The sequence below is a fragment of the Crinia signifera genome, chromosome 6, assembly GCF_055691185.1.
Source record: "Crinia signifera chromosome 6, ASM5569118v1, whole genome shotgun sequence".
Taxonomy (NCBI): domain Eukaryota; kingdom Metazoa; phylum Chordata; class Amphibia; order Anura; family Myobatrachidae; genus Crinia; species Crinia signifera.
This window is the reverse complement of record NC_139222.1, coordinates 30,035,787-30,057,132: the sequence shown is the minus strand read 5'-3', so window position 1 is coordinate 30,057,132 and position 21,346 is coordinate 30,035,787. Positions and strand designations below refer to the sequence as shown.

The 21,346-nt window shown below is 49.4% G+C and overlaps 1 pseudogene across 1 annotated transcript in view; it reads left to right on the top strand.

Moving 5' to 3' along the window:
* The window catches only part of LOC146010227 (tudor and KH domain-containing protein-like), a 29,552-nt pseudogene that overhangs the window by 2,078 nt on the left and 6,128 nt on the right, over nucleotides 1-21,346 (top strand). Inside the window, exons 2-6 of the transcript XR_014444740.1 lie at nucleotides 13,660-13,760; nucleotides 17,259-17,426; nucleotides 19,305-19,450; nucleotides 19,550-19,761; nucleotides 20,008-20,171. The product of XR_014444740.1 is annotated as a tudor and KH domain-containing protein-like (transcript). The remainder of the gene's footprint in view (nucleotides 1-13,659; nucleotides 13,761-17,258; nucleotides 17,427-19,304; nucleotides 19,451-19,549; nucleotides 19,762-20,007; nucleotides 20,172-21,346) is intronic.

Here is a 21,346-nt window from a genome sequence, read left to right as displayed (position 1 = left end):
GATAGGCTTGTGAGTCTGCATGCAGATTACCAGCAGTGGTCTGTGAGTCTGTGTGCAGATTACCAGCAGTGTAACACCGGATGGGCCCATGAGTCTGTGTGCAGATTACCAGCAGTGTAACACCGTATGGGCCTGTGAGTCTGTGTGCATATTACCAGCAATGTAACACCAGATGGGCCCGTGAGTCTGTGTGCAGATTACCAGCAGTGTAACACCGGTTGGGCCTGTGAGTCTGTGTGCAGATTACCAGCAGATGAGGCTGTCTGCAGATTACCAGCAGTGTAACATCAGATGGGCCTGTGAGTACCAGCCGTATAACACTGGATGGGCATGTGAGTCTGCATGCAGATTACTAGCGGTGTAACACCATATGGGCCTGTTAATCTGTGTGCAGATTGCCAGCAGTGTAACACCGGATGAATCTGTGTGCAGATTACCAGCAGTGTAACACCGGATGGGCCTGTGAGTCTGTGTGCAGATTACCAGCAGAGTAACACCGGATGGGCCTCTGTGTCTGTGTACAGATTACCAGCAGAGTAACACCGGATGGGCCTCTGTGTCTGTGTACAGATTACCAGCAGTGTAACACCGGATGGGCCTGTGAGTCTGTGTGCAGATCACCAGCAGTGTAACACCAGATGAGTCTGTGTGCAGATTACCAGCAGTGTAACACCGGATGGGCCTGTGAGTCTGTGTGCAGATTACTAGCAGTGTAACACTGTATGGGCCTGTGAGTCTGTGTGTGCAGATTACTAGCAGTGTAACACCGTATGGGCCTGTGAGTCTGTGTTCAGATTACCAGCAGTGTAACACCGGATGGGCCTGTGAGTCTGTTTGCAGATTACCAGCAGTGTAACACTGGATGGGCCCATGAGTCTGTGTGCAGATTACCAGCAGTGTAACACCATATGGGCCTGTGAGTCTGTGTGCAGATTACCAGCAGTGTAACACCGGATGGGCCCGTGAGTCTGTGTGCAGATTACCAGCAGTGTAACACCGGTTGGGCCTGTGAGTCTGTGTGCAGATTACCAGCAGATGAGGCTGTCTGCAGATTACCAGCAGTGTAACACCGGATGGGCCTGTGAGTCTGTGTGCAGATTACCAGCAGTGTGACACTGGATGGGCCTGTGAGTCTGCATGCAGATAACCAGCAGTGTAACACCGGATGGGCTTGTGAATCTACATGCAGATTACCAGCAGTGTAACTCAGGATGGGCATGTGAGTCTGTGTGCAGATTACCAGCAGTGTAACCCCGGATAGGCTTGTGAGTCTGCATGCAGATTACCAGCAGTGGTCTGTGAGTCTGTGTGCAGATTACCAGCAGTGTAACACCGGATGGGCCCATGAGTCTGTGTGCAGATTACCAGCAGTGTAACACCGTATGGGCCTGTGAGTCTGTGTGCATATTACCAGCAATGTAACACCAGATGGGCCCGTTAGTCTGTGTGCAGATTACCAGCAGTGTAACACCGGTTGGGCCTGTGAGTCTGTGTGCAGATTACCAGCAGATGAGGCTGTCTGCAGATTACCAGCAGTGTAACATCAGATGGGCCTGTGAGTACCAGCCGTATAACACTGGATGGGCCTGTGAGTCTGCATGCAGATTACTAGCGGTGTAACACCATATGGGCCTGTTAATCTGTGTGCAGATTGCCAGCAGTGTAACACCGGATGAATCTGTGTGCAGATTACCAGCAGTGTAACACCGGATGGGCCTGTGAGTCTGTGTGCAGATTACCAGCAGAGTAACACCGGATGGGCCTCTGTGTCTGTGTACAGATTACCAGCAGAGTAACACCGGATGGGCCTCTGTGTCTGTGTACAGATTACCAGCAGTGTAACACCGGATGGGCCTGTGAGTCTGTGTGCAGATCACCAGCAGTGTAACACCAGATGAGTCTGTGTGCAGATTACCAGCAGTGTAACACCGGATGGGCCCGTGAGTCTGTGTGCAGATTACTAGCAGTGTAACACTGTATGGGCCTGTGAGTCTGTGTGTGCAGATTACTAGCAGTGTAACACCGTATGGGCCTGTGAGTCTGTGTTCAGATTACCAGCAGTGTAACACCGGATGGGCCTGTGAGTCTGTGTGCAGATTACCAGCAGTGTGACACTGGATGGGCCTGTGAGTCTGCGTGCAGATTACCAGCAGTGTAACACCGGATGGGCTTGTGAATCTACATGCAGATTACCAGCAGTGTAACTCAGGATGGGCATGTGAGTCTGTGTGCAGATTACCAGCAGTGTAACCCCGGATAGGCTTGTGAGTCTGCATGCAGATTACCAGCAGTGTAACACCAGATGAGTCTGTGCAGATTACCAGCAGTGTAACACCGGATGGGCCCATGAGTCTGTGTGCAGATTACCAGCAGTGTAACACCGGATGGGCCCATGAGTCTGTGTGCAGATTACCAGCAGTGTAACACCGTATGAGCCCGTGAGTCTGTGTGCAGATTACCAGCAGTGTAACACCGGTTGGGCCTGTGAGTCTGTGTGCAGATTACCAGCAGATGAGGCTGTCTGCAGATTACCAGCAGTGTAACACCGGATGGGCCCGTGAGTCTGTGTGCAGATTACTAGCAGTGTAACACTGTATGGGCCTGTGAGTCTGTGTGTGCAGATTACTAGCAGTGTAACACCGTATGGGCCTGTGAGTCTGTGTGCAGATTACCAGCAGTGTAACACCGGATGGGCTTGTGAGTCTGCATGCAGATTACCAGCAGTGTAACACCAGATGAGTCTGTGTGCAGATTACCAGCAGTGTAACACCGGATGGGCCTGTGAGTCTGTGTGCAGATTACCAGCAGTGTAACACCGGATGGGCCCATGAGTCTGTGTGCAGATTACCAGCAGTGTAACACCGTATGGGCCTGTGAGTCTGTGTGCATATTACCAGCAATGTAACACCAGATGGGCCCGTGAGTCTGTGTGCAGATTACCAGCAGTGTAACACCGGTTGGGCCTGTGAGTCTGTGTGCAGATTACCAGCAGATGAGGCTGTCTGCAGATTACCAGCAGTGTAACATCAGATGGGCCTGTGAGTACCAGCCGTATAACACTGGATGGGCCTGTGAGTCTGCATGCAGATTACTAGCGGTGTAACACCATATGGGCCTGTTAATCTGTGTGCAGATTGCCAGCAGTGTAACACCGGATGAATCTGTGTGCAGATTACCAGCAGTGTAACACCGGATGGGCCTGTGAGTCTGTGTGCAGATTACCAGCAGAGTAACACCGGATGGGCCTCTGTGTCTGTGTACAGATTACCAGCAGAGTAACACCGGATGGGCCTCTGTGTCTGTGTACAGATTACCAGCAGTGTAACACCGGATGGGCCTGTGAGTCTGTGTGCAGATCACCAGCAGTGTAACACCAGATGAGTCTGTGTGCAGATTACCAGCAGTGTAACCCCGGATGGGTTTGTGAGTCTGCATGCAGATTACCAGCAGTGTAACACCAGATGAGTCTGTGTTCAGATTACCAGCAGTGTAACATTAGATGGGCCTGTGAGTCTGCGTGCAGATTACCAGCAGTGTAACACCGGATGGGCCCGTGAGTCTGTGTGCAGATTACCAGCAGTGTAACACCGGATGGGCCTGTGAGTCTGCATACAGATTACCAGCAGTGTAATGCTAGGTACACACCAGGACGACTAGGGCCCGATCAGCACAATCTAGATCCAATTCCGATCAATCGGATGTAGATTGTGTGCTGATTGGGCCCTTTTCTGACCTGGTGTGGAGCGATTCCGATCCGATGCGCGGTCCCGCGGGTCGGTCGGTCGTTATTGAGATCCTACCTGCTGCAGGTAGGATCTCAATGACGACCATAGAACCGGGTGCGGGTCGCCATCGGATCGGACCCGCTCACGGTGCACATCGTGAGCGGGTCGTGCCCTCCCGCGTCATCGTGAGCGGGTCGGACGAGACACTGACGACCCGCTCACGATGTGCATCGTGAGCGGGTCGTCCTGGTGTGTACCCCGCATAAGACCGGATGGGCCTGTGAGTTTGCGTGCAGATTAGCAGCTGTGTAACACCGGATGGGCCTGTGAGTTTGCGTGCAGTTTACCAGCAGTGTAACACCGGATGGGCCTGTGAGTCTGTGTGCAGATTACCAGCAGTGACTCAGAGGTCACATGAGCGGAGGTAGGGACTATGAGTTCATTCATAATTTAGGCGTCTTGGTGGATTCCAACCAATAGGGCACTACATAACTTGCGGTCATGTGACCCTATTCATTAGACGTCCAATGCATGAACAGACTCACATGGAACGTCCACACAAGATCAGCTGTGCAATCGCCCCAGCTGATCGGCCGCTGGTTGTAAAAGTATTTGCTTGGTGTAAGTTTTGGCTTTGGCCCTGGTGTAGGCTTGCTATTGCAGCACAAATGTGATTGCTTATTACTAGCTGGCTGCTGCTTTGTTCTCGGATGGCCTGTGTAAGGTCATGAAGGCGTCTGTCAATACGCTCTAAAGTGTTGGTCTGTCTGGTTCTTGTGAACTGCGATGCGGCCGTGGCCCGTGTTAGTTTGCGGAGATGTGTGCCGATGCACTGGAATTGTTTGGTTTGCTTGTGCATGAATTCAAACTGGAGTTTTGCAAAGTCGCCCAGATACGTGCTGGCCATCGATGTTGGTTGATGTTGTGGCTGAGGAGTTGCATGATGTTCCCCTGGGGCCTTATGTGTTTGTCCTGTGGTCTTCTCTGTAGGCTCTTCACACAATGGGCCTCATTCAGATCAATTCGGTGCTGCGTGCATTCGCACACAGTACCGATGTAGCGCGTCTGCGCAGGCGGGTATCTGCGCATGTGCAGGTGTATGGTGCGTGCACCCACGGCGACCTTTCGGTGGTAATGAGGCAGTGACGCATGTGTGGGGGGGCGGGTAGCTGACGTCACTGGATGTACGCAACTGAAAAATCATTTTTATAGGCGTGCACGCTAAACATCATTCGATGGTCGTGACCATCGAAAGATGTGGGCGGTTACCCGAGCCATGCGAATGGATGTTTATGCAAAACATCCATTCGCAGCTGTTCGGGCGAAGCCGCACTTTGAGGGGGATTGGGGGGGGGGGGGGGCGGTCGTTCGCCGGGCGGGGTCCATTGTACAGAGTACAGAGCTTGGTGTCCATTGTAATTGAGATTTTTCGATACTGCAACCATTAACTGTAAGATCTGGGCTGCGGGGAGCGCCGGTTTAAATCTGGAGCCGTTCCCAAGCGAATCACAGTTCACAAACAGGCAGCCAATCACTGCTTTCTGCATGAAAGCTCCGCCCACTCTCAGCATTTTAAGTTAGACGCCAATGAGCGGAGCCTTCAGTTTGACGACAGCGGTTATCTGAAGCAGATGTCCCCTGAAGAGCTGAAGATGTCGCTGCTGTCATTAATGGGCCAGTGGCGGACAAATCCAGATGTGGGCCGGAGAGTGCTTCAGCTGGTGCAAAGCAAAGAGCTAAATGAAGCACCCCCACTAAAGCCCCTTCCAACGTAGCAGGAGACAACCTTGGACACGAGTAATATACCCCCTAGACCACCTTGTGCTGGACATTAGACATGTTGGGGGAAAAATACTAATCAAAATATACTAAATCAGAATCAGAAATACACCTATTATTTACACATTCGTCTTTTCGGGATTTACTATCCTGAAAGTACGGCAATTCATATTCGTATTGATGGGACATTCGTATTTGTACTTACAAATACGAATGAATACACCATCGATAGAATACGAATAGGAATCACCATTCCACACCATTCCATACCTCCCAACTGTCACGATTACAGCGGGACAGTCCCGATTTTCGGGTCCTGTCCTGCTGTCCCACCCGCGGCAGGCATTGTCCCGCTGCGGGGAGTGGCAATTGGGAGACCCCCCAATCTAATAGAATAGACGCTGTGCGCATGCACACATCGTCTATTCTCGTATGAAAATGAAGCGGCGGCTAATTAGCATAAGCCGCACCCTCATTTGCATACGCCCGCCCCCTTTTCGGGCGCTCGTCCCTATTTCATCAGCACAGGAGTTGAGAGGTATGCCATTCAAAAGAATGGTGCTTCTGAATTACCAATGAAAATACGTCCGCTAATTAGCGTAAAACGCCCGCGAATTGCCGGCCAAATACGGCAGGAAAATACACTTCATTTTCCTGTCATATTTGGCTTTCGCCTGCACGGATCAGTCAAATCCGTGCAGGCTTCAGTGTAAAAAATATAGAAAGAAAAAAATGGCGTGGGGTCCCCCCCACAGCCGTAACCAGCACCAGGCTGAGAGAGCTGGGGCTGGTAATAAAAAAAAATCAGTAAACCGGACAAATAGGGGTTCCCTGATTTTTTAAAACCAGCTCCAGGGCCGGGGCTGGTTCCCAAAATACGGGGGCCAAAATGAGTAGGGTTCCCCACCAGCCAGCAGGGTAATGCCACAGCCGGGGGACATTTATTATATAAGGTCCCGCGGCCAAAGCATTAACCCTACTGACCAGTCAGCCAGGCCAGGGGTCCTGGGGGAGTGGGGACCCCCCCAATAAAGGGGTGCCCCCCTCCAGGACTTACCTGGCCAGGCTGAAGCCTGGTGCTGTCCCCAGGCTGATAAAATGGTGTTAAAAAAATAGAATGAACTATTGTCCAATACTGTGGAACTATGAGTCCCAGCAAGCCTCCACCGCATGCTGTGACTTGGAGAACCACAAGTCCCAGCATGCAGGGCATTAAAGGGCCTGCTGGCACTTGTAGTTCCACAGTATTAAAAATAGTTAAATAAACACACATCGTTGATCTATGTATGTATGTATGTATGTATGTATGTATGTATGTATGTCAGGGTTGCCGACTTTAAGATTCTCCTCTCCGGGAGAAGCCCGGAGAGGAGAGTTTCAGCAGCCACTCAGGGGGCGGGGCTTACAAGTGACATCACTACGCCCCGCCCCCATGCTGGTACAGCAGCAAATTCATGGATCTCCGTGGAGGGGGCGGGGCTAAAATGACGTGATTTTGCCGTTTTAGCTCCACCCCCTCCTCTGAGACCCGAGGATTGCGGCATTTTAATGCCGCGATCCGGGGGTCAGCGGGGGTCCCCCCTGAATCCGGGAGGGTTGCCCACCCTTCCGGGGGCCGGGAGGGGGTACCCGATTTTCGGGAGACTCCCGGAAATTCCGGGAGGGTCGGCAACCCTGTATGTATGTATGTATGTATGGGGATGGCACGGTACATTCAGCTCTGCTTTATATACATTATAATGTATAAGGGATCACACCCCCTGTACTGTATTTGTTAGGTATGCTCAGGACACCCAACCTGTCTCTGCTGTGCATGCCCTGTGCCTGTATATGGTAAAGGTGTTTGCACTGGATTAGTATGTTTTTAAGTACCCCAGTCACGGCCGGAGCTGCTCAGATTGACGTATCGGAGCAGGCGACCGGTGAGTCCGTGACATGTACCAATTGCTATTTATTATTATTATATTACTAGACATTATCTGATAACATTTCTAAATACTGATGTAAATATGTTTTTTTTTTTTTTTTTTGTAGCCTAAAACATTTCAATAGTTGCAAATCGCCATCATAGCTGGATGTATGTTTGAAAATATCACAATGGTTTATTGTACATAGTTTCTGCGGGAATACATACATACATACATACATACATACATTCTTGCTTCCATTATTTAATTGTTTGTGCGCCCAACTCCCGCTGGCTGTGAGATCCTAATTTGTGTGCCCAGTTGCGCTGCGTTCACATTGTGCATGTGTCAAGGTGCCGCTGCCCACAAACACTGGTTTGCAGGAATATATGACCTGTAAACTGGATTTGTTCTAGGGAACAGGATTGCCACCTAGCAACAGCAGGTGGGTTAGGCAGCAAGCCTCCTGAATTTGCTGAGGGAGGGTTTAGCGGGACGATAAGGTTTTCTACAGGTGATAAAAAGTTGTGAGATATTTTGGGAAATTTACTAAAGGAAATTTGTAAAAAAAAAAAAAAAGGTGTATTTGTATTCAGAAATTCACTTATTTTGTACATTTACAATCCCGAAAATATGGCAATTCGTATTGATAGCACATCAATACGAATACGAATTGCCGTATTTTCGGCATAGTAAATGTCAAAAATAAGTGTATTTCTGGATACAAATACACCTATTTGTTTTACAAATTTCCTTTAGTAAATTTCCCCCATTATCTCTAACTGGTGCCGTTAAGGTAAGGTAAGCCACTAAGCATGAGGGTACACCTGTATTAGGCTCTGTGGGATCTTCTGTGATATCTAATTCCACTATTGGGGTATTAAAGGAAGAGATTTTTGTATGTCCCTTCAGGATGATATGGTATCCCGTTGAGGTGCGTGACAGCCATGGGTCTGAGATGTGGATGAGGGTTAGTTCAGCCCCTCTTGCTGCTATAGCCAAGGCTAGTAAGGATGATAATGATATCAGTTTACTTTTCTGTAAATTATCTGTTTGCTGGTAGGCCAAGAAAGATAAGATTGGCTCAATGTCCCAGGTATTGGAATTTTTAGCTATAATGGGCCTGGAGAGGTGGATGCCTCTGAGTAAGTGGAGGAAAAGTTTATCTGTTAGGTTAGGGATCATAATGGCTAAAGCTGAACCGTATTACCTTATAGTAGCTGAGGCTAGCCCTGATTGGTATTTGGATGCTAGAAAATCCAAGAATAGATGGAGTGGTGAACCCAGAGTGTTAGATATATGTTGGCATCTCCAGAGATCAAATTCTTTAATGATCGCACAGTATTTGGCTCTAGTGCGGGGGCTAAAGGCAGCATTAATTATCGCTCTTCTGGGTTATGCTAGGGCAAGGCCGGTTAGCCACCCAGTAATATTGCCATCCATATGCACTGGGGAAGGGTCTCTAGTATGTCTGGAGTTCCCTGGAAGCATTCCCTGGATAGTCCCAGGGGAATCATGGGGCCTATCCGTAATTGGTTGACTAGAGGAAATCAGGAGGAGTGCTGGAGGAGGAAAGGCAAACGGGTGAGGCAGATATGTCCAAGGGAAGGACATGCTCCACACCCCTTCTGTCCATATCCTGGATACGAAGCGTGGAGTTTGGGCATTTGTAGGGCTGGCGAAGAGATCTATTTCTAGATTTCCGAAGGACTCTATTATTTTTTGGAAAAGTTGGCTTTTTTAGTGCCACTAAGTCTAGGGAAATTGTTTGGTTGACCTGGGATGTAGGATGCCACCAGGATAATATCCCTCTGGGTTGCCCATTCCCAAATCTCTAGGGCTTCTCTGCAGAGGGAAATAGACTTTGTGCCTCCCATTCTGTTTATGTAAGACACCGCTGTCAAGTTTAGTGTTCACTCTAGGAGTGACAGTGGGCAGGGCGCCGGTGGGCGAACCAGGCAGGCCGATGGCACAGCTGGGGGCTTGCCCGGGCCGTCGACGCCATGAAGGGGGCTTGCCCGGGCCGTCGACGCCATGAAGGGGGCTTGCCCGGGCCGTCGACGCCATGAAGGGGGCTTGCCCGGGCCGTCGACGCCATGAAAGGGGCGTGCCCGGGCCACCGCCGTCATGAAAGAGGCCACTGTGCTGCCGGGGAAGCGCCGGGCATCGCCGTCTGCGGCAACGCTGGGCTTCCCCGTGAGGCTGTTTTAGCTGGGCGCTTCGAGAGGGGCAGGGCACATTTTGCCCTTTAAAAATCGGGCAGGGCGCAGCGCACCGCTAAAACAGCCTAGCGGGAACACTAGAGTTGTCTAGACATAGCTGTATACGAGTATTCATTATGTGTTTGGGAACTAGGGCTTTCAAAGCTAGTTTCGCTGCCCATAATTCTAAGATGTTTATAAACAACTAAGCTTTTTCAGCCAACCAGACTCCTTTGACTCCGTCTCTTGTGAGTAGCCTCCCCATCCTGTTAGAGATACATCTGTGGTTATTATAATTGATGGTGGGAGATCTATGAGGAAGGAGGAATAGGAAGACTGTTCCATTGAGATAATTCTGTCTTCGCTTTCCTGGACAAGAATATTGTATCTGTCCAAGTATATTGTGCATGGATTAGTGATCTGGGGAGACCCTGCATCTCTCTGCACAAGGGGGACATGTCGAAAGCCTGGGGAAATGGCGATCATCTTGCAGATGATTGTCGCTAAATCCCATTGGGTTAGCCTGCGTTTGTTTATAATGTTCTGTATGTAGGTTTGTGCGTCTAACCATTTCTCTGGAGGTACCTCGAGGGAGAAAGAATGGGTATCCAGATTGAACCCCAGAAATGTTAGAATTTTGGTTGGGTTGAGGATGGACTTATGAGTGTTTAGAGTGAAGCCCAATGTGGATAGCAGGGAAATTGATACCATTCTAAAACACAGAAACCTATCTATGTCCTGGTGCATCAGTAATATGTTGTCTAGGTAGATGATGCTCTGCTGACGCAGGTGGGATATTAATGTTTGATCTGTTACCGAAGTCTCCAGTCTGGGCTCTTCTTGTGCCGTGAAATTCTCAGGATGGACCTGTGGCTCTCGAAGTCTAGCCCCCTTGGGGAATAGGCCTTTTAAACTGCTTGTTCCCTTTTTTGAGGTCAGAAAAGGATTTGCAGGATTTACGGGCTTTTTGACATGTTTTTACCTTTTTCTATAAATTGGGGACCAAAAAGGTTGGCGTTATCTAGGTTTGAGAATTCTAGCGACTTTGGAGCGAAGTCTGCTAGGCCTGCGGTAGTGAGCCATCTGGATCTACGGGTATTAGTATATGATTAAATGTCTGGCTTATAATACGCTTAGTAAAGCATGTTTGGATGCTACCAGTAAATCTAGGGAGACGCTAGATTCCCCTTCTCTTTCTGCTTTGTCCAATATGTATAAAAGGGGGCCAACTTACTTTTTTACGGTCAGTGGGATCTCTTTTCGCCTACTATGGATGTTAAAGCTGGGCCGATACCAGGCGCAAATAGAGTGGGTACATCTGGTAGCCACGTATTAGAGCGCAACACTAGCTCATCTTCTTTAATCAGTGTTGCCCTAAATGCTAGCTGGGCAAACTTTTGTACCTCAGATTTGTGTTTTAGTGCCCACTCTAGCCATTTGTATGCCACTATATTCGCCACGCTGAAAATAAGCTGATGTTCTGGTTACTTCTTCTGACTTCCAATCCACTGAGGGTGGTAGACTATGGGGTAGATGTATGAAGCAGTACTAAGGGAGGAGAAGTGATAACGTGCCTGGCACTTTATCACCGGCCAATCAGCTTCTGACTGTTAAATTACAGGCTGGGTTTAAAACAGGACAGTTAGGTCGGTGATAAAGTACCGGGCACTTTATCACTTCTCCTCTCTTATCACCGCTTCATACAACTACCCCTATGTTCCCTATGGGAATGACCCTCTGTACTGGGAGCGGGTACCTTCAGGCTGCCTGCTACTTGATGTGGCGCTGGAGCTGTGCAGGGAGAGGTACGTGAAATTTCTTCACTTTTCTCTCACTCAGCAAATTCGTGAGGCTTGCTGCCTAACCCACCGGCTGTTGCTTGGGGGGAAGCCTTCCGAGGAACAAAGAAGAATGCTTCCGTAAACGGATGAAAGAAAGGGACCATTTGAGGATGTTAGCGGGGAGTGGTTGGAAAAAATGCAGACGTGTCTTTTCTGTTCTCAGGGCATGCATCTGACATCAGCATAAATACATGGAGTCTGCGTTGTTATTGTTACAGCCAGTCTGCATAGCCATAGACCTACTTGAGCAATTAAAGTTTCCCGTTCTTGTTTATAGGGTGTATCAATACCGATAAATACTGTGTCCGTTAACTAATACCTTTTACTCCTAGCTACGTGCGAACAAAGCGTAGCGAACCTTACGCGTGTATTATACACGCTAAACAGATACCTATAATTTGGTATCCCTTCGCAGTAATTAGTACCCAAAACAGTGTACACCTTTTTAAGGACAATGTCCGTATTACACCTTTGTCGCTATATGCGAATAAGAGTCAAGACAAGGGATTAACTCAAAGTAAGGAGATAGAGTCTCCAAATAATGTATTTAGTCCCTAGCGGACAGCAGGGGGGTACAGAAAGAAGGAACACAGTATAACACGTGATACAGTTAGTTTAACAATACTAAATATGCATTAAACGCTACTAGGAGAAAGAAAACAGATACAGAATACAATAAGCCATAATAATATAAGTAAACAAAAAGGAATGCAACCGTTGACCGTCTCATCTAAAATGCGCAGCGCAGTCCAGTCAAACTCGCTAGGTTCAAATAGAACTTAGCCCGGTCAGGATGGAGGGAAAGAAGCAGTGACGAAGTGACCCAGCCAGCTCAGGGATTGCTACCTTTATAGTGTTCAAACAAAGGGGAGTCAAAGGGGATTTCCATTGGTCAAGAGTTCAAATGTTAGGTCCTCGTGGATTGGAACAAAGGGAATGAACTTAAAGTGGATTGGTGCAGGGGGAGTGTACTTTGGTGTCCTTTGGCATCGTCATAGGGGTCGTAAATCAACCACAAGAACCGGTTACGACTGGATCCTTTGTCTTCCTCAGTTCATATGGAAAAAGTACATGGTTTATGGATTTTGTCCGTAATAATCAAACCTTTGGACTTGCGAACGTTTCGCTACGACCGGAGTGCTGCGCATGGGACACGGAACATAATGATACTAAACATGTACAAAAACAGTTGCGTAATGTGGGTTAAACTTAGTGTTGTGCACTAAACCTCTAATTAATTTTATTTTATTTTGTGTCAGAGTGGGATATGAATTTATGTGTATTAGTATGGCGGCGCTTAAGGTTCGCTTCGCTACACAGAACTTGGGTATTATACTTTATTTGCGCAACTCTGCGAACCAAAATGGCGGCCATACTATTCTAAAATGGCGTGTATGCAGCCAATTCGCTCCTAACTGTTGTTTTTGCCATGTCTGTAGCATGGCAGCTTATAGACTGGCGGTTAATCACTCTCTCTCCACCATATGACTTTGTGTTCCTTACCGGCTGTGAGTACACTGTTGCTGCAGGTGCAGACCATGCGATGTATTTATTATACAGTAACAGACTACATATTTAGGTGTCTGCTCAGTTAAGCAATTGAATATAGATTTTGGTGCCCCTCACTGTGGAGATTGTGGGTGCAGCTACATTGTGGGTGGGGCATCAAGTGGTGCAAAGATTGGATTTGAAATAAATTACCTGGGGGTGGGTGTTATTATATCATTAATTTATGACCCTATATAATTATATAGGATTATACAGTAGGAGGGATATGATTTTCAGGTGTTGCCAAGCTGGAACCTCGGGTGTGTGTGATATCCAGCTGCAGCACAGGTGGTTACATCAATATAAGGTGCTAATTAGTTCACCTGTGCTCAAGCCTGGATATGACTACCACTGGGGATCTTATGCTGGGTACGCACTTATCAATGTGTATCAATCCCAAGGGGACAACTGGATCTGACTGCTTTGGCATGTACACCTTGGCTGCTCAAGAGCATTAACCGGGATGCCGGCAGCCAATCAGAAGCCACCGCTGTGGCTACTCTTGATCCACGATTGGCTCAAGGAAGGTGCCAGCAGTATCGCCATGGCTGCCTGCTGTGCAGAGGTACTCTGATCGGGACGGCCTTGGCTTTAAGCGATGCACAAAGCTGTATGTAAATATGACAATGATGAAACACGCGTGTCTCCTACCATGCAGAGCCGAGTGCCCCGGGACAGGACAGCTGTGAGCTACGAGTGAGGATCCCCCAGCACGCTGTGAAGCTGATCATGGAACAAGATGAGGCAGTCAGGAAGCTGGTGAGGATCTTTAATTCCTTGCAATAGTAGTAAGTGAACCTGTAGCGGTTGCAGGTTCCGTGCCTCCCCCTCCTGTGTCCTATAGCTAATGTGGAAGAATTTGCCTTGTTCTCTTATTGGTTGCAATCACAGTGGGCTGTATCTGGGCGGCTCTGTTTCAGCGCCACCTCTTTGTCCAGCTTGGCAGCCAATAAGTCTGGGACTTCCTAGTAAAGCCTGCTATGAGGCGGGAAGCGGAGCGCTGCATTATGGGTGTAGGACATATACTTGGGTATAACCTGTCCTTACCCTTCCCACAGCTCTAGAGATGGGCAAAACGGCTCACTGAGCGGACCCGGTTCGACCCGGGTCGGTCAGTGAAAAGATCTAGATCCTTTGGACGGCTCTGCGGCTCAGTTTGTGTAAAAAAGACAGTTGTTTATGGTTTGAGATAGTGTACCATACCTCCCAACATGACCCTTTCCAGGAGGGACACAATGCTCTGTTTCTGGACTTCCCTCTTAATGTTTGATTGTTATTACCTGTGTGGAAACACCTTTCTTACCCATTTACCTGTTTAGAACAGGTAATAGCAATCATTCGTTAAGAGGGAAGTCCAGAAACAGAGCAAAGTCGTAGGTCAGAGATGGGGAACCTTTGGCCCTCCAGCTGTTGTTGGACTACATATCCCAGCATGCCCTGCTAGAATTTGCTATTTGGCCATGATAAAACTGTTGCACAGAATGCTGGGATGTGTAGTCCAACAACAGCTGGGGCCAAAGGTTCTCTAACCCTGACCTAGGTGGTGCACTTAACATAGATTGTTCTCCACAGTATTAGCCCGTAGAATCTATGGTTTTACACACAGGGGAAATTGACTAATAATTGAATAGCCCTGCGTGGTAAACACAGTAGATAATTGAATATTGAATACGTTGGGTTTGCCCCCTTATATATTTCAGGGTCCCTTCCTGTGGGGCTACCGGTCTCTGTACTACTACTACAATTAGCCTGTAGCCCCTCCCCTTGAATATCTCCCCAATAGGCCCTCAGCATTTCAGGCATACACGCCGCCGGATACGGCAGTAGGGGGAGGTGGAGTCTGACATTCTGTGGCTCACTGTACAAATCAGACCTCCCTCTTGAAGACCCCTTTTCATTGCCAGTTTCGGGAGGGAGGAGGGGGTCCCTATGATATAAAAATAAAAGTGTCTACTCACCCATTAAATACAACCATTTCCCTCATGCCTACCTATATACTTGTACAATGACAAATACAGGGAATAATCCTTTGTGAGGTGGTGTCCTGGGGTATTGATCATATTGGGGCAATTTATCAATTTTGAGGGCGCAGGGACAGGGCTCCGAAAGGAGCCCGTCCCTGCGAAGCCCTAACCTGGAAGCCGTGGGGTCAGACCCCCGCTGACCCCTCTCATCCGAGCCGGGCAGTGCGATGTGTAGGCATAGACTACAATGGGCTATCGCCATCTCAGAATGGCGGTAGCCCAGTGGTGCGAAGCCGGGCTGCCCGATGTTGATACATCGGGCAGCTTCACATCCCCCATAGAAACCTATGGGGATGCGGCCGGCGGCGCTGAAAGGGGGATCGCAGCAGGGATCAGAGATTCCTGCTGCGGTTCCCCGATGATACATTTAGGGGATACTGGCTTACTAGAGTAGAAGATACCATGTCTCTGGTACATGTACAGCTGCTAGCCAGGGAGTACACGGAGGGTGTCAGAAGGAGAAGAGGAGCTTACATTTTAGAGAAATGTAATGACATCATCTCCAAGCGCCAGGCCCGCGGTGATCCCCGCCGGGACCACTGATCGCCGTGCTGGGGACAGCCCAGCACCAAGGTAAGCTGCTGGGCTGCCCCCAGCCCCCGTGCACCCCTCCAGCCATCGTCCTGGAGGTGAATGGATGCCTCACACCGGCATCCATTCACCTCCTCCGCTGCTGTCTGCTGAATATAGCAGACAGCAGCGCAGGCTGTCTGTGCCCCCCTGTCCAACCTGCGGATGCTGCGGTCCCCCATTGATGTAAATGGGAGCCGGTTCGGATGACCCAGTGTACCCATTTACACCGACTGCCCTCTACCCAGGTCATAGTCATGTTCTACCCAGGTCAGGACCTGGGGAAACGGTCGTTTGGTCAACTGAACTAGGTCGACATTAGTTCAACAACACTAGGTCGACATGCTGAAAGGTCAACATGGTTTTAGGTCGACATGGAACAAGATCGACGTGGTTAGTAGTAGTAGTAGTACGTTTATTTATAAGGCGCCGCAAAGTGTCCGCAGCGCCGTACATAGCAAACAAAAAACAAATGACAAGGTAACATACAGGGTGTGTTGAAAAAGTCGACGTGGTTACGTCGACATGGAACAAGGTCTACATGGTTATAGGTCAACATGAGGAAGGTCGACAGGTCATAAGGTCGACATGGGGATTTTCACTGTTTTTTGAGCCGACATGTGCCGACAGGCGGTATTTCATGCCCTACCATCCACTAGGGCATGGAGTGAGATTATAATAGTGTGGCAAGCGAAGTGAGCCACTGTGCCCGAAGCATTGTGAGCGATGCGAGGGTCCGATTTCACTTCCAACTGTGTTGACATTCGGGTAAAAAAACAGCGAAAACCCCATGTCGACCTTTTGACCTTTTGACCTTCCTCATGTCACCCTAACGTCCATGTCGACCTAAAACCACGTCGACCTTGTTCCATGTCGACCTCTTCCCATGTCGACATTTTCCCATGTCTACCTAGTGACTGTCTGACCAACGCTTGTCTGACGAACAATCCAGTTCCCAGGACCTGGGTAGAAGTCCCATGTAAAGGGACACGGCGTGTCCCATTTACACTGCCGCTGACTGGGGTCTGACCCGCTGAAGACCCGGGGTTTTGCGGCGGTGTAAAAGGGGTATTAATTTTGCTCGTTGCCAAGGGAGACTAAATTTGCTTATTGCCAAGGGGGATTAAATTTGTTCATTGCCAAGCCCCCCCCCCCCCCCCCCCCCCCCAAATGAAAGTTAAAAGAAGGCCCCCTCCCCCTCCAAATTAAAGTTAAAAGTACTACACAGCCCAGCAAACACAGATTTATTTAAAAAAAAAAAAAAAACTTGTGCACTGCCTAACTAAAGTCTGTGTGTCTGTGAGAATGTGTGTTCATACTTCTACACAACTTTCTATGATACTGTACTAGTAAAAGATGGAGAAGCAATCTTGCAATGCCTCTGCTGAGTCTCCTTCAGGGCTTCAAGAAGAATCTAGATCTGCACATGACACAGCAGCAGCACAAGCAGCCTTGTTTTTCTATTCACTCACAGTCTCCAATTAGAAGAAAATATCTCAGCTGCCAAAGGTGGCAGTGCTGAGCTCAAGCAATGCATTGTATTGTGTGTAATGTAAAACGAAACTGATCCGGATCGCCATTTTGGGATCAGCGGCTCCCTCGTTCTTTGAAGAGATCCGTTCAAAAGAACCGGATCGTTCACGAACGACCCATCTCTACACAGCTCGGATCACAGACAGAAGGGCATATCGAGGTGAGCACAGCACCCAGCGCGAAGGCAGCCCCGCACATGTACACCAGGCCCAGCAGCTGCTGTATGGGGCCTTACAAGACCACACCATCCTCCAGGTGGAGCTCTACCTGCCAACCAGGTCTATGGGTCACATTATAGGTAGGCAGCAGCATGGGCATCGCACACAGGGTACTGGGTGTGGGGGCAATTTTGAGGGATACAGGATACTGGAAGGGTGAGTTTTCTCCCAATATTTAAAAAGAACAAATTCAATAGTCAACTTTTTTCGGCACTTGTGTATTACCTGGGCGCCCAAGATTTCCATCGTAGGGCATTGTACAATCAAAAATCGTCGCATTGCATGCGATGAGACCCGATTTTCAATTGTACAGGCACCCTGATGGGTAATGACTATGTGAAATTAACCCCCCCATTGTTAATGTCACCCCAGTATCAACGCCAACCCGAAGCGTGGCGAGCGCAGCGAGCCCGCGAGGGGCGGCAGTACGCGTTCTCCGACCTTTTCATACCCCCACAATCCACGTCGGCGTGGAGTTGAATTTAGATAGTGTGGCGAGTGCAGCGAGCCACCGAGCCCGAAGCGTGGCGAGCAGACGCGGATTACTTACCATTTATTCCGCGTCCGCTCGCCACACTATATAGAATCAACTCCACACCGACGTGGATAGTGGGGGTATGAAAAGGTCGGAGGACGTGTACCGCCCCTCGCGGGCTCGCTGTGTTGGTACTGGGGTGGCGTTAACAATGGGGGGGGCATTTCACATAGTCATCACCCATCAGGGTGGGTGTACAATCGGGTCTGTGGGTGCATTTAACATAGGAATCAGGCATCAGGGTGCCTGTACAATTATAATGGCATGCGATGCAACGCGATATTAAAATTGTATAGTCGGTCCTGGAAACCCTCAATTGGGTCCCATCGCATGCCTTTGCATACCTTAATTCAGGCATGTCCAAAGTCAGGCTCTCATTTCAAGCGGCCCGCAGCCTCCAGCGGGAAGAGCATCAGATGTGGGAAGCACAGCACAGGACGCTAAGGTGGGGCCCCGGCGAGCGTGCTTTTACCTTGCTGCCTGCTGCAGTGAGGAGGTGCCGGCCGCCAGTGTCAGATGTGTTTGGCGTCCTACCCCTGCTGCTGCAATCGTATTTCACCCTCCTCCGCAATCACAGTGACAGCAGTATTTGGGGAGGGGGCAGCAAGGGGGAAACTTGCTCCCGTAACATGCAGAGTGGAGGAGGGCAGCAGCGGGAGCCCAAGCATCTCCTGTACTTGCAGTGCCTGCTTTGCCTCTCCTTCCTCTGGCTCACACAAGGGTCTGGGAAACATACAGAGAAGGGAGGGGGCAGAGTGGGGGACATACAGTGAAGGAGGGTCAGGCTGGGGGACATACAGTGAATGGAGGCAGTGATGGCCATTCAGAAAAGGGGGAGCAGGGGCAGGCTGGAGGACATACAGTGAATGGGGGCAGAGTGGGTTACATAGTGAATGGGGGGTCATACAGTGAATGGGGGTCATACAGTGAATGGGAGTCATACAGTGAAGGAGGGTCAGGCTTGGGGACATACAATGAATGGAGGCACTGATGGACATTAAGAGAAGGGGGGACAGGCTGGGGGACAGAGTGAATGGGTGCAGAGTGGGGAACATACAGTGAATGGGGGCAGGCTGGGGGACATAGAGTGAATGGGGGCCCATTCTGATGTGATTAATGATTCAAAGAATCTCAGGCTGAATGGTTGGCCCACACACATTTACACTTCACCAAATCTGGCCCTCATTGCAAAAAGTTTGGACACCCCTGCCTTAATTAGTGGTATGCGATGAGTGCCCGGATAATACACAAGTACCCTTTTTTCTTGTAAATTACGTTAGATAAGTACCTTCTATGCCGTACCCTCACAAATGCCTACCTCATTTTCAAAGTCTCTCTGGAGGGAAGAGAAGTATGGCCGCCGCACATAGGAGGTCCTTCTTGCTTCCTGCCAGCATACATAATTAGGTTATTTCCTCTACAGGACAAGGTGGAGATCGGATTCGGAAGATCAGTAAAACCTCTGGAGCCAAGATCCAGTGTGAAGAGAAACCGGTGACCAGCGATACAGCGGCAGTGACCAGGCGCATCACTGTAACCGGGTCTCCGGAGCAGGTGGAGGCAGCCAAGGTGCTTGTGATGCTGTCTTATTGGCTGTGGCAGTTACGGTGTTACCCCCATGGTTATCCCCTGCCTCTTCTCTCTCTGTTTCCCTTTCCCGGACAACAGACCCTCCTCCAGAAAGCATCAGAAGAAGTCACCATCCAGCAAGGAGCGAATTCCAACACTTTCCGCTGTAGCAGGAAGGAGATTATTGCAGTGAAGAGAAAAGAGCAGCCCCGGCTCTCAGTCAAGCCCCCAGACGGAGGACTCTGCAGGGGACAGTGCAGTCGGCAAAGATCACATTGCTGACTACACTCACAATATTTGTAAATTTGAGGGTAAGGAGCTGGAAACCACCTGATCCTTAGACATTGGGCAATATGTGACCGCCTGCGAGGTGTGGGCTGTCCGGCAATCCTTTACAAGGCAACAACAACCTGGCCTTGCTTTATAAACTATTGCTGCTTGATAAATATGGGCAGACTCGCTGGTCGCAGGCTAATACATATTGTCCATGATGTCAGGGTACACAGGGTCTGAATGCACCCACCACCAGCCTGTTTATGCCTCCTCCTGTCCTTTAGTCCCCAGCCCAGATTTCAACTTCCATGCTGACGAGTATGTCAATGTCTACGTGTCGGCAGTGGAGAACCCGCAGCACTTTTGGATACAGATTCTGGGCTCTAGGTCATCCCAGCTGGACAAACTGACCACGGAGATGAGTGAGCACTACCAGAGGCAGACCCCGGTAAGGGCATGGTCCCATCTGGTGGGTGCATGGGCCGATCTGGGGACGTCACTGCTTTAGTGAGAGACAGGGGTATAGTAAACTTACTTTAATTACTATATGGTTGTTTTGGTTTTGTATACAACGTATGATATCTTCTGATCTTTTGCCATGTTGTATAGTGTGTGTGTGTATATATATATATATATATATATATATATATATATATAAGATAGTGTGTGTCCAGGAGAGCAAGGGAATTCAGTATCTTAACGTATACCATCGTTCCAATGTGTACATAACCTAAGGAGGGGGGTGGCTACTGGGACATGTAGACGGGAGGTCTATGAAGGAGGAGGTGGTTATGGGATGTGTAGAGGGGAAATCTGTGGTGGTCTATGAAGGAGGAGGTGGTTACGGGAGATGTTTAGAGGGGAGATCTGTGGTGGTCTATGAAGGAGGGGGTGGTTACGGGAGATGTGTAGAGGGGAGATCTGTGGTGGTCTATGAAGGAGGGGGTGGTTACGGGAGATGTGTAGAGGGGAGATCTGTGGTGGTCTATGAAGGAGGGGGTGGTTACGGGAGATGTGTAGAGGGGAGATCTGTGGTGGTCTATGAAGGAGGAGGTGGTTACGGGAGATGTGTAGAGGGGAGATCTGTGGTGGTCTATGAAGGAGGGGGTGGTTACAGGAGATGTGTAGAGGGGAGATCTGTGGTGGTCTATGAAGGAGGAGGTGGTTACGGGAGATGTGTAGAGGGGAGATCTGTGGTGGTCTATGAAGGAGGAGGGTGGTTACGGGAGATGTGTAGAGGGGAGATCTGTGGTGGTCTATGAAGGAGGAGGTGGTTACGGGAGATGTGTAGAGGGGAGATCTGTGGTGGTCTATGAAGGAGGAGGTGGTTACGGGAGATGTGTAGAGGGGAGATCTGTGGTGGTCTATGAAGGAGAGGGGTGATTACGGGAGATGTGTAGAGGGGAGATCTGTGGTGGTCTATGAAGGAGGGGGTGGTTACGGGAGATGTGTAGAGGGGGAGATCTGTGTTGGTCTATGAAGGAGGAGGTGGTTACGGGAGATGTGTAGAGGGGAGATCTGTAGTGGTCTATGAAGGAGGAGGTGATTAAGGGAGATGTGTAGAGGGGAGATCTGTGGTGGTCTATGAAGGAGGAGGTGGTTACGGGAGATGTGTAGAGGGGA